General features: G+C 46.8%; 1 protein-coding gene across 8 annotated transcripts in view; it reads right to left on the reverse strand.

Annotated features, from left to right (window-relative positions):
- Window positions 1-9,890, reverse strand: part of LOC113204576 (uncharacterized) — a 138,480-nt gene that overhangs the window by 113,147 nt on the left and 15,443 nt on the right. The window lies entirely within an intron of this gene.

The raw sequence follows: 9,890 nt of genomic DNA on the forward strand, positions 1-9,890 counted from the left end.
GGCATGTAAACTGATTTGTCTCTCACTCCGACTGCCAGGCGCCACCCCGCGCTTTTACTGTGCTGAGCCGCCGCTGCAGCGCTGTCAGAGGTTTATGCTAATTCCGCGTTGCTGTTTATATGAAGAGTAAACACCGAGTTATGTTTCTGTGTGGCTTATCCAGATGGGGTGCGTAGAGCGAGTGCGGCGGGTGTGGCTTTAGCAGGGCTTGAGCGCACTAGCGCGTCTGTGTACGCCCAACGCTGTAGCCCGTCTTTGAGGATGGGGGAGCTTGCCAGATAGGGTAAGGAGTATTTTTTCGGCCTCTTTCTACCTAGCCCTCCCACCCCTGCACACACGCAAGAAAGCAAATTAAACATAATATAAAATTTCATAAGACGCACTGAAACGAATCTTTGTGTCAATTTTATAGATTTAAGGAGATGATACTTCGTATCAGCAGGTAATATACTGTAATTAATTTATAAAGAATATCGTTAAGGTAACGTGTCGGTTAAAAAAGGGCTAAATTCATGAAAATTACGTTTCAAAATTGCTGCGCTGCTGTGGGGAGCGTCATCTAGTGGTGGCAGGGAACACTTACTAGCCCCTCTCACCCCACACATCCCCCGCCCCTTCCCTCAGATCAGAAGGGCATTTTCATAAAGTCGGAAAATTAGTCGTACAACAGTTTTGATGCGGGAGACATACCATTCAAGGATTTTTGTCGCTTGCCTCTTTGCCCAGAATGTAACAGAGTTAATTTTTTCTACATATGTTGAGCTTTTAATTACATATTTTGAAATGTGTACATGTTCTGTCAATTCAAATGTGTACATCGTACACTTTAAATAAAGCATACATGTCATGTACACTTTATTTAAAGTGTACAAAGTACAGATTTGGATTGACAGAGTGTCAGCGAAAATCTCCCTCTTCCATTGTAATTTAAGAGTTCACGAAACCAATAAACAGAGATCATAATTTTGCATTAAAATTTTTTGCGCAAGTGATATTTGGGAAAAGCATTTAAAACTGGTTAAATATCGCTACCTCTCTTAAACAGTTCGACGGATCAGGATGGACTGTAGTGGGGGAAGTTTTCTACTTCAATACGATTGAGAATTCTGACACACTCAGCGTTATGATTAATAAATGTTATTTTTAATTTATATCGGTGGATAACCGAACGTTGACCCCGCCACTAACAGCCATCGCCAGATAAAGTTCCTCCTTTCCACAATGCCTGCCTACCTCTTTTCTCGCGACACGGAACGTAATTCCCTCATCAGTGCTAATGAGCGCACTACGGGGGTGTCATGCCGATGGTCATCCATTGCTGTCAGGCCTGGCAGGCCACCACAACCCCGTCACAAAAATACTACTACGCCGACAAAGTTTTGCTGCACATCATGAAAACAAGTTATTTAAATATTTCTGAATATTTGGACATCCAAATAATACCATGTGACAGAGAAACTGTGGAATAAACTTGCATTATCATGCTCAGCACAAGATGGCCCACGCCTACCGACCGAGAAATATTTCGTAGCTCTACTGAACCGCATGCAGCCGTGCGGGTGGGCTTGCCTACAGTTTTTCACCACTGCACTTTATGGTCCTTTGCGAGTTGACAAGGCGCCCACACGCCTGCAAGCATGCGGTGTGGTACCGTAACCTAAGAAATTCTCTGGGCCAGCCTCTATATGGGGACCCAAAGAATCCAAGGTAATTGTATGAACGCTTTGTATTTTTTCAACGGCAATTCGTAGTTAAAAAGGGCGTTTACAAAATTTAAATCAATGTAGTACAGAGAGTGCAATGGGACTTCCGGAAATGCAAGCAGCACCAGCCCGGCGGTCTCCTTGAAGTGCGCCGCCACTGACCGCAACCACGATACTACCTCACCTCTCTGTCCTCACTCACACACTGAGGGTACCTTCGGAAATAAAGAGTCGCGCTTTACAGCCAACCGACGAGATGACAATGCCAATCTCATTACATCAGCCTGATGTTGTCCCTTAGACTGGAGTTCGAAACGCTTCCTGGACAAAAAAGGTATAATCGATTTGGTTGGACCTACTTGCATACAAATCAACAATTTAAAAGTCTACAGACGGGAGGCAATTTACAAATTACATGTATGAGAACACATGTCTAACACTTATGTGTGGATCCAGCGACCAACAAGATCGCGAAGGATCTACTGATGCGACCATGAGAAGACTCATGATGAGACTGATACCACAACCTTCTGTATGACTCAAACACCAATATTTGTATAGTGGTAAATGTCTTCTTCTTTAACCCGGCCTATCAGGCTTGCGTTAATTTTTTAAGTCGAGACTTCCAATGCCTAGCATTGGACACGATAGGTGACCAATTATTTCGAAGGGGTGGGAATAAATATGGACCAGCTTCTCTTTCACATGTTTATATCGGCCGCACTTGGATAATAACCCGCCGGGCTCCGAAACTGTAGACTAGACAGCCCGTATAGTGTCTGCAAAATAGAGCCATCAATGGAGTCTCGGTTGGTTTGTTGGCCCTCTGCCGCTCGTTCCTCTCTTCTGAAGCTAAAGCATATCTCATACGTTCCCCTCACACTCACTGCCTTACTATGAGTTAACTTGTAATTTTAGAGAGCACGGTGTTTCGGGGCCAGTGGGGCATCTGGGTAAAAGAAGAGAATAGGCTTCCATGAGAGCCGCGAATAGCGCAGCAACACGCCCCCTCGGGCCTCACCTTCACAAATACATTATACATCACCAAATGCTGCTGTCCTATGTAATGGTTAAAATAATTTTTACAATCACATCTCACCAGTGCAAAGTAAAAGTTGCAAGAGGTCACGCAGCCTTTTTAAGGGCAGGCATACGCGAGAAGGGAGGGAGGAGGAGAGGGGGAGAGAGAGGGAGGGGGGGAGAGAGAGAGAGAGAGAGAGAGAGAGAGAGAGAGAGAGAGAGAGAGAGAGAGAGAGAGAGAGAGAGGGGGGGGGGCGTGTGAGGAAGACCATAAATTTCAGGGCCCCATGCAGCATCGGATCAAAACGCTTATTAGGGGGCGAGGCCCGTAACTCAACACAGGTGTGAAGGGACATGAGCTGACCGTCACGCCTCTTGGAATGAAACGGATCCGGCAAAATAAAGGAATTTATTATGCTACCGTCCGATATAATACGTCTTAACTAAAAAATCGTTGGCTGGTCTCGACTTCTTCTGGTCTACCATGAGAATTTTTTTTTTCTTTTTTGAACATCCGGTTTAAAGAAATGGGCATTTCTACGAAAAACGTTCACACTTCATGTTGCCAAATAGACAATCCGAATAAAAAAAAATCAAGCACATAATTTTTATAATCATATATTTTACTTAGGACTGGGCAATTTTAGGCAGAGGTGTATGTCAAAAATATCTGTCCGTGACGCGATTTGTAAGCGACTGAGAGGCGTTACGTACGCTGTTTTGCCATTTATGGGCAGACTCGCAATTTCAAGACGCGTCTAGTTATATTCTGATCAAAACCGTAGCACCTCTCTGTCGCCTGTCGCTCACATGAATATATCGAAGGCAGACAGAGTAAAGTGATAGGCCAGTGATCATTGCCTTTTTATGTTTTAATTAGAGGAGCCCCTTTGCCGACCTCCTATACTCCAACGTTGTTGGATCGTGCCTGCATACCTCTTTATCGACCAATGGCCTCTACAGGCTAACCTAAGGCAGTTCGTTCAGACCTGAGCCAACAGATATCTGAAGCAGAGGTGCACTCGGAGACGTAATAGCTAACTTTCAGCGAGGCATCATCACAATGTGAGAAAGTTCAACCAATGTACAACATGAACCGCTTTGCGAACCACCATAAATGTTGAACACCTGCAAGCATGCGTCCACGACAAGCGTGACCTGAGGGGTGTCTCGACTCTTTGGCGTAGACTGTACTTCTAATGGATGATATCTATATTAGTCGGGCTGTAAGCGAGCTGCTAAGTAACTACCGGCCGCCCCGCCCCTACGGCCAGCCTGCGGAGCCCACGGCGGCGGTTGCCTTACCCACCGCGCTCACCACGCCCCGCCACGCCGCGCTGCCGCGCAGTGCTACCAACAAATCAGCCAACATGCCACGCACCGACCACGCCCCTGCGGCTCGCTCCGCAGAGGCGTCGGGGCGTTCAACACCATTAGCATGCAGCGAGCCTGAAAACAACGCCGAGCACCCGGCCGAAAGTCACGCTTAGGAAACGGATCTGGGTGCAGCAGCAGTAGCCTGGGTCGCAGGAATACGGCCCTGAAGGCAAAATACCTGCGGTGTTTCAAGGTGCAATGACAACGTAAACGCTGGCTTATAGTCAACTAATCCAAATGTTGTGGTTGCTTTTGATTTTGTTTTTACGGCCATTATTTCTGCACGTACGTTTAACTGATTTTAGGTTTAGCCTCCTCCACACCGCAAAAAAACCAAGATAAAAAGATCCCGTGACCCCTTGACCCTTCCAATCCATTGGGCTCTGCAACAGACGGGTCTTCACGCCACCTCTTGGCAATCATTCAGACGCACCCACCCGAAGTCCTCCAAAGGTCTCCACTCCAACATGGCCTGCGCCTGGCCGGGGCGGGGCCGGGCCGCGCGGGCCAGCCTGCCACAGGAGGCCACCCCTTATCACAAACCGCAGAGGCGGCGGCGAGCAGCGGGCGCGATGCCACCGAAGAAGCAAAAGCAATTTGGAGGCTCATTCCCCGCAGCGCGTATATGGCAGTGCAACATGCAACCCAAGTGAGCATGAAGCACGCCGTATTTTAAGGCGGGGGGCGTGAATTTGGACTGTGGGAACGCGGCGCAACAACCGCGTCGTGAATCAGTCAATGCGTCCGGGCGGCCGCCGCCGCAGCGCAGCCCCGCACAGCCCCTGGTCGTAACGCGCAGCGGCGGACACGTTTACTGCCCACCGCCGCCGCGGTGTTTCTCAATCCGCGTGCAGATTTCAATTTCAATCTTTAGGGAAACTGCTCGACAAGGCGACAAGTTCCGTGGATGCACTTTTCGTGTACTTGGTTTTCTGTAGTGTAATGAAGAAGTGTACAAATATCAATAATCGTCTTTTTGGTTGGATTAAGGGCGTTGGGAACGCGCTACACCGGCTGATACGTACCGCCACTGCACGAAGACTAGCTGCAGTGCTTTTGCCACTGCCTACACTTCCATAAAGGGACGCACAGCACACCACCTTCCCAGAGACGGTCGACTCGGCCATCCAGCCTCTTGCCCGCACCCCTCCATACTTGACAGTTCAATTCACACTCGCACGTACATCAAGATAACTCACTCAGACGCGTACAGAGCACCAAGAAGGCGGGCGGACCCATCGACCTATCAGGGGAAGGGAATATTTTCGCGAGCGCGAGCGTAGGTCACCTCACACACACATGTATATAAATACGTTGTGTTAGAAATCTGGGACACAAGCATCAAGAAAAATAAGGCCCTCATCCGTTGCTGTGTCCCAATTAAAAACAATTACTGGATGCAATAAGAACTCATTAACTTCGTGCGGATGAAATCACTTAACTTGTGGAACCATTGATAAAGAGCATTTTGCGATTGAAACTGAGGAAAAGATTGCATGCCATCTTGAACTTTAAATATGGGTAACACGACTGCCTGTTCCATGACGGCGTCGTTTATTATATTTTAATGGAGCCGTCCAAAAACTGTCACTTGGCCCTGGGCACCTTACATACTACAACATACCTACATGATTTTATAAAATGTCAATAACATCGAATCACGCGGTGTGAAATAGAACGCTTCTCAACAACTTATGAAAATCCTGAATCACAGATTTTCTATCGTCTTCAACGTCATGAAGTATTTTTATCTGATGCGAAATTGCTACAATAAAGATAGGGGAAATGGTGTCTATCTTCCGTGCTCGTCCTATTGTCCGTCTGCCTTAGAGCCGCGCATTCTCTCCCCTCTCCCCCCTTCCCCACTGCTTCCCCTTTTCTGTCCCTATCCTGACTCTTCCCTCCGCCCATCCCCGTCTTGTTCTGCAATAGCGAGCAGGACAGATAGGCAGACAATTAAGCCTCAAGGCACTCCAAGAAATGAGTGAAATAAAAAAGAGAAGAGGGCAGAGAGGTGGGTGTAAAAAGGGGGGGGGGGGCAGGAGTCGCAGCAGGTGAAATGAATTAATGGTGGAGAGGGGACGCGGCGACAAAGAATTAATGGAAAACGGAGGAAACGCCAATAATGGAGGGCCATCTGCAGCAGGAGTAAAAGAGGGTGAGGGGTGGGCTCGGCATTGCAGGTGGAATTGGCCGGTCGCGGCCATGTATGACGCTGTTGCGACAACTGGCATCCGGATTGAAAAATAACAACAAAACACGAGCATGGAAAAAGTCTCCAATATATATTTCGTCTAGAAATGAGCGCGTTTTATGAAATGCTCGGGTAGGTTGTTTGAAAGAAAGAAGAATATTACTAATACTGTACAGTGCACGTAGTGGGCACGGTTTGGCCCCTGCATCGCGACCATCCTTTGTAGTTTTAGAACCACCAATGGACTGTACAGAACGCGTGCGCGAAGGGTCCAACGCACACCACACAGCATAATCCGATTGGGTCTGTCGAGGGGCATCTTGAGAAAATTGGAGTAGAATTGACCCATGCATGGTGTGAATTGAAAAACCCCCAAAAAGGAGGAAACCACGTTGGAGAAAAATAGTTCATATGAATGTCTAGTAATACTACTAATTCGCTCAGTCTGTATGAAAGCAAATAAAATAATTTAAAGACTTGATTATCCTGACACCGCCTTCTAAACAAAGCGACGCAGTTCGATAGCCACACCTTTTTTTTTTTCAGACTGAAAAAATACTAACCCTAAATACTTGTAAACAGCAATCGGGTCTGGGTTCAGGCGTATCGCCTCTGTTTTTCACCAATTTACATTGAGATGACCTCGCGGACACCGCAGTCAAAGCAGCAACAGCAGGGGCGTCTTCTCCGCGAATCCCACCAAAAGCTGATTGGGTGGAATGATTTAAAGGCGCCTTCATTACCCCGAGTGATAAGTCGATCGGTCGTAATCCTCACTAACCCCGCTCCCCCTCTCCTTACCCCGGGCCCCGAGCCCTCACTGTGAAAACACTGTCACGATTAGAGTGACTGCTGCTGCTGCTCCCCTAGTTGTCTTCAACATCAGAATTAGGATAGGTCTGCGATAGCTCAGACAAATCACTAACCCCTATAATCAGCAGCATATCGCATCAGGGAAAGGCTCTCTTAAAAATATTGTTAAAAGGCAAGTTAATGTTTCATGTAAAATTTTCAAAAATGCAGGTTTAAAAGTTGTTTCCTCTTTTTTTAAAGCGGATCTAGGTCCCGGGCCTGCAGAAAAGTGAACAGATGAACTCGAAGCGAGGAGGCCTGGCCAGGTGCTCCAGTAAGATGTCACCCTGATGACACTCAGCGGGCATTAGCGACCTTTTGTGAGCGCCGCGCAACGTCGCGACGCCAAAGGAGTAATGACGCGACACCTTGCTTTGCGGCCCGGAATTGTATTTGGACAAGCAGCTGCACTGTTCAAAATACTAGTAGTGTTTTCTAAAGTTTTCTATAGTTCTATTGCAGTTTAAATATAATATTTGGATGAAGTTAAAAGTGGAGATCCATTCTCCCGGGTTTAGGAACACTCTGTAAGTACCTCCCCAATCCCACTTCCACCCCCGACTTATTAATAAAAAGGAAGAAAGTTAAAGTGCGACAAGCCTTGTACACCTGCCAAGGAAATGCAATGAACGGCAATTGACTCATCATAACTGGAACAGTCGGTGGCTTATTAAAACTGGGATCGGCAATCTTTATACAAACTAAAAAAAATTACCATGTGAGGTAGACAAAGACACAAAGGGCTGTCCAAAAATTGTCTTTTTTTTTTCCTTTACGGAAGTTGAAACACTCAACCAGCAAAATTAGCGAGTTAACAAATCTAACCACAAATTTTTCTACAGTTAAATTAATCATCACGACTGGCATTACACCCAGCTTTGTAGTGAAGCGGCACATAAAGCAACCAAATGAACGACTTCGATGATTTTCAAATCGTCGAGCCAAGCAACAGGCAGTAATCGGCGCGGTGTTAGTCGGCGGCCCCTTTTGCTAACCCCTTAAAATGAACACTTGACGGTAAACGCTTCATTGTCTAGCCGACACATGTGTTATTCCGCTGCGACGGTGCCTAACGACGTAAAATCGTAGCCGCTTTCCTGACATCCGTGGGAGGGACGGCATCACGTCTAGAAGAGACACGTTGACCAAAATTACCGACCTTGCGGCGGGGAGCTAGCGTGCCAGCACTGTTTGAGGATCAAATGGCGCCGGCAGAGGTGAGGAAACAGTTGTCGGTCTGTTTGGTGTTTCATGCTGACGAGAAGGACGCAAAGAAGCAAGAGAAAAACTAGTAGGTGCTCAGTTTTACACGAGTTCACACAAAGCAAGAAAATTATGAGAGAGTGTAAGCTTTAACTCAATGCAGGGAAGCATAAACAAACTTAAATAAAGTTCATACGAAATATATGCTAAAGTTATTTTAATGTCATTTGGAGCAAACACCTGGTACGCATAGAGGATAACAATTCGACAGGAAAATTAATGTTTTTTTACAGTGAACATGTATCTTTTACTGTCGAGGTGCGGTATGGCTGATCGGCATTCCATCACTAACAGGCGAGCAGGTATGCAAATCAAGTCAAATCAAGCCTAAGAGGCTGCATGATGTGTCAAATTGACGTGCTTTGTCAAGCCTATGCCGACCCTGCAAAATACAAACGTAAGTTGTTGGGACGAAAAGAATCAATATGTGGACTATGATTTACCGTTTCCTAGCGAATTCGAAACCAAAAAACCGAATGTACGCTGCTTGCTGAAAGCGAAATTGAAAAAAATTGATTCCATAATTCCATGCAATGATTGCAATCATCCCTTTTTTATCAGGAAAATATACCGACGGTAGAAATTTTTTACTGAGATGGATGGCGATTACAACTATGCGCACACGCGTTTAAGGGATTGGCCCCTTGAGTGAGACATCATATTAATAAGACACCAGTAGAAATAATTACGCTTACTGCAATATGCCCTGCGTTATCAGTGTTTTGAGCCTGAAGTGCGCCGCTACCATCCCTGTCCCCTTTAGGATGAAGACCTTTGCGGCGGGCGCACGTCTTGGAGCGTGGCAAAGTCTGGTGCTCTAATTCAATTAGGGCTCGCTGGGCAAACGACTTCCTTCCTGCCCCGGCACACGGTCGTCAGACCATTGCTCACCTTACCATCCTCTCTTTTACCCCCTCCTCTCCATTTGTCTCTACTTCGTCCGGTTACCAGTATTTGTTATTATTCCACCAGATGAGCGACTAACCTATTAGGTATAAAAAATTTCCTACAAGACTCTTATTGAAACGCTAGGAAACTAGCGAAGCATTTTCGACCGAGCAGCGAATATAACTACTGTTACAAATTCCCGAAAGGTTCTGTGGTCCGATTCTGACTTTACTTTTAACGTCCCCCTTCCCATTTCACCCCTTCTTTTTTCTGTTGTCTTTCCAGATCGCTGCTCGCCGTTCCCATTCCCGCCAATCGCCGCGCAGCAGCGCGTGGACAACTTCAACAGGACAGAGAAAACTCTTTTCTCGGTAAAGGTGTCCTTCTCAGGACGTTCTGAACATACACTAGAGTCGCGTTTTCGGAAGTCAACCCTTCAGAGCAGTACTAATGGAGAGGGTGCTGTGCCGCCAGGGACACCCGCCCCACCGCACTGTCCACGGTTCTGTGGCGGGCCTATGGGCGCGATCGCCACAAATTTGGTACCGACGGACTCGGCAAGGTGCAGGCCAACTGACTCACTTGTTCAAATT

Source organism: Frankliniella occidentalis, unplaced genomic scaffold, assembly GCF_000697945.3.
Source record: "Frankliniella occidentalis isolate FOCC.00 unplaced genomic scaffold, Focc_3.1 Scaffold15, whole genome shotgun sequence".
NCBI lineage: Eukaryota > Metazoa > Arthropoda > Insecta > Thysanoptera > Thripidae > Frankliniella > Frankliniella occidentalis.